The 4,114-nt window shown below is 33.2% G+C and overlaps 1 pseudogene; it reads right to left on the bottom strand.

Moving 5' to 3' along the window:
* Window positions 1-1,522: 1,522 nt before the first annotated feature.
* On the bottom strand, window positions 1,523-3,585 carry LOC107604851 (putative ribose-5-phosphate isomerase 3, chloroplastic pseudogene; annotated as a pseudogene).
* Between the last annotated feature and the right edge of the window lie 529 nt (window positions 3,586-4,114).

Genomic DNA, 4,114 nt, shown 5'->3' with positions numbered 1-4,114 from the left:
AAGCTCTAAAAATAATCTATGACAAGTTGAAAAGAGAAGTTGAAGAGCTAGAAAAATTAATAGAATCTCTAGAAAATAGTGATGAATCGATGATAGAATTTGCAGAAATTTTAAGATAAATAATGAAGCATACAAAGATTGAAAAACCAGAAAATAAAATAAAAAGAAAAAGGGCGAAAAAATTAAAAAGTAAAATAAAGGAGTATAAAAGGGAATTAAATAATTTTCAGTTCGAAATTAATGACCTTATAATAAAAAGGATAGAAATAAGAATAAATATAAATAAGTTGGAGTTAAACTTAAAAAATTTATAATAAATGCCTGAAAAATAATATTATGACTTAAAAGAATTAAAATTGTTGAAAGAAAAAATGGAGAACGAAGTCGAAAAATTAAAAAGATATTTAGAAACAACAAAAAGTGTAGAAATAAAAGAAGTTTTTGAGGATTTGAGAAATTATATTAAAGAAAAAGACAAACAGATAAAAGATTTTATATACAATAATCCATGCAAAAAAGAATATTATAAACTAAAACAAGATTGAAAAATGAAATCAGAATTATAAAAACTAGTAATAGTAGAAATAGTCAATACTTTTATAAATTTATATGAAAGAGTTAATAGAAATTTTGAAAAAGAAATTAAAAGAAAAAACGACTTTTAAAAATTGGTATCAGAGCCAGGTTAACGATTAAGGGTAACACTTTCTCTTTAAGCAACACTTTTTAGTGACACGCTTTTCAGCCATAAAAGACAAAAATCTGTATATATCCATTTGTACACTAGATGGACCCATAAAAATTATTACGCATGCAAATTAAAGGTTAATATAAACGAATTTGGATCCTCTAAAGTTTGAATTTCACTTTAGAGAGTAAAGTGTGATCTCTTCCCCTTGAATAGTTTCTCTTTCATATTTATTATTGGTCCCACCTATGAAATCAATGGTGAGAGATCACACTTTATTCTCTAAAGTGAAATTCAAACTTTAGAGGATCTAAATCCAATATAAACAAATACGTAATAGGACTCAATAATCTAAATTCCTCATCATTATAACGTTTACAGCGCATTCATAAGGTTTGATTCTTAAGAAGAAGAAATTGAAAAGTCCGTTGCATATCTACCATAAATGCTGTCGTCTTATAGAGAGACCCGGACTAAGACATGCATTTTCTTTTAACCATATTGACACTAAAGTGGATTTTTCCGATAGAGTACGCTAGAAAATCAATTAAGGTCCAGCTAATTTTTACCAATTTTTTAATGAATTAGATCTCAAAACTAGTCTTTTAATAATGATAAGTTAATATATATGAATATTTCTTCTGCTAAATATTATGGTCTTTTATTTTCATACTAAATAAATATTTTTTAATGTATTTTTTAAATTTTTTGTATTACAAATATGGATATTTCTATTTTTTTAAGAATTATATGGTTTTTTTTCAAATCCTATAGCTAGACATTTCTTTTGTCAAGTATTAGGATTTTTTTTAATATTAAATGAATGTTTTTTTTTTATATATTTTTGCAATTGTTCAAAAACAGCCCGTGCTCCACCACTCCTTTCTTGAACAATTCTTGAAACTGAACCAGATTGTACTTTCCGCAAAACTGCACCACCTCCATTGGCATCGCAAGGTCGCTCCTCCGAGTCCTGACACGAATTTTGTTTCATCGACCACCACAATGAACTTGTCGAAGGTGGCCTTCAGCAGGGAAGAGCGCCGCCGCAGCCTTTTACAAGGTTGAGGTCGGGTCCACCTCATCGGCGTCGTCGATGACAAGATCGAGGCGGGAATTGTCGTCGAGGACAAAGAGCGGGATTCCGAGAGAACGTGCATGTTCCTTAATGGGCTTGAAGGTAGGGACGCCGATGATGTTGGAGAGAGTTGACCGGTGGAGAGAAGATGACCAAGCTTGGCAACAACGAAGTAACAGTGGAGCCGGTGCCGAGGCCAAGGACCATGCCGGACTTGACGTACTCGACGACTTTGTTGGCAGCAAACTTCTTGAGGTCGTCTTGCGTGAGGGCAGGGGGTAGAGAGGGCCTGACGGTGAGGGAGAGAATCTGTGTTGTTGTTGGGGTGTGTAGGTTAATATGGAAGAGATGGAGAAAGTTTTTATAGTTTTTAATTAGATTTACTTAATCAGTTTCTAATTATTTAAATTTTGAATTTAAAATTAATTATTAATAATTATAATTAATTGAGTTGTTCAATTCTTAGTTAGTTACACACTTGGTTTCCTATACTTTTCCTTCTCGATAAAAAGACATTTCGACTGCTAATTGTTATAACTATAGAAATAATATTTCAACTACAGAAATAGAGATGGGCAAGCTAAAATCGAAAAGAAGATGATGTGAAGAACATCGAAACCGAAAAGTATTTATTGTCCTTTCTTGAACATCAAGACTTATTCTTCGACCTTCAAGTTGAGTGAAAAACAATGGTGCAAAAATTGAGGAGCAAGTTGAAGAAAACATAGAACTTGAAGATAAAAAAAAACGTGAATATCAAAATTTGAGAGTCAAGATTTTTCATAGTCAAGGCAAGGTCATGACTTGAGAAAAAGGAAGAAGTAAGATCGTGGGTTAGATTTTTTATGATAAGTTTATCTTCATGGTTTATAAATAAGAGAAGCTCAGACAAGTTCTGGAACTTCAATAAAAAAACACTAGATCATCACACAAAAACTCTGCAAAAATTTTCAGTCCATGCAACACAACAAAAAATCATGGAGTGCAAGTGCATGTGAGGTTAGGAGTATACTTTTATTTTATTTTTCTTTTTTTCTTTTTGTTTTATTTCATTTTTTTTCATTTCTTTGCTTTAAGTATTTCATTGTTATTTTGCTTTTTTTCAATTTCAAATTTACTCTTTTATTTATTTAAAGCTTTCATTTATTTTTTGTACTTCTTTTTATTTGCTACAATTTATCACCAATATTCCAACGCAGTTTGTTTTTACACAAACATTCGACACAAATTCTAAGTAATTTCCGGGTTGAGCCCACTCTTTTTCAGGAGTCGTATATGCTCCCTGAACTAAGATCTTGATACAAGTTTGATTCAAACCTTGTTGAGGTTATCAAAAATCAAGTGAAATAAATTGGCACGTCCGGTGAGACCCTGAGTTAAGTAACGTGTCAAAATTTGTATGCGATTACGCAATGGCAAGTTAATAATGTCTGATAGAGCCTCTAGTTTGACGGATACGTCAAATAATGACTCTAGTGAAAATACAAGAGGCCCAGAGACAGAGGCTGGCCCATCAAATCGAACGACAAACTCTGTTATCACAGAAAAAATTTCGTCAACTATGCCCGCTATATGGCCCCTATATGGGTTGCCCCCAAATTACTCCCTACCATTGGAGAATCCCAACATGGGATAGATAGGAGGTACAACAACTTCAAGGAACAATCCTTGTATATAATCCCACGCCAATGGGTATGCCAGCCAATTATAGCCCTAATATGGAAAATTATAATGTTTATCAGTACTTGATGAATAATTCCCCATATTTAGGGTCAGTGTCCATGTCCCTGCAACATAATATAGTGATGTCAAATGTCATTTCGACACAATTCACAGGGACAACTCTAGTAAGGTTGTTAGTTGGTGAAGGACGTGCCTCTATATTTCCAGAGGTGTCAAGACAAGTTCCTGTCAAAACCACGTCTCCTAACGCGGTCAAATTTTTGGCTGTGTTTAGACAACAAATTGAGGATAACCATCATGATTTATTCAATATGCTTACATAGCAGATGGCTATCGTTTTAAATTCTATAATGAAAAATAATAATGCAAGGATAGAGCAGATAGCTCGATGTATCGATGATATTGAAAAAGTAGTCAATCGACTGTTTGTACCACAAATAGGGGAAATCCATGCAAAAAAAAAATTTCAAGCAATTCTAAATAGAGTACATGGTTGAAATAGGGTTTTAAACAATGTTAGAGTAGACAATGCTGCTCAAGCTTATTGTTAGAATATAACTGTTCCGAGGGTTACCTGAAACTGGAGGTCGATCTCGGATGAGATTTCCTGTACTGGTCAGAGATAGCGTGTCCGGCCGGCCTGTGGCGGCCAGAGCTGTTGTGTC

The sequence above is a fragment of the Arachis ipaensis genome, chromosome B1 (genome assembly GCF_059453495.1).
Source record: "Arachis ipaensis isolate K30076 ecotype BB chromosome B1, ASM5945349v1, whole genome shotgun sequence".
In the NCBI taxonomy this organism is placed as follows: Eukaryota; Viridiplantae; Streptophyta; class Magnoliopsida; order Fabales; family Fabaceae; genus Arachis; species Arachis ipaensis.
The sequence above is the reverse complement of the archived record's forward strand: the minus strand, read 5'-3'. Positions and strand labels throughout refer to the sequence as shown.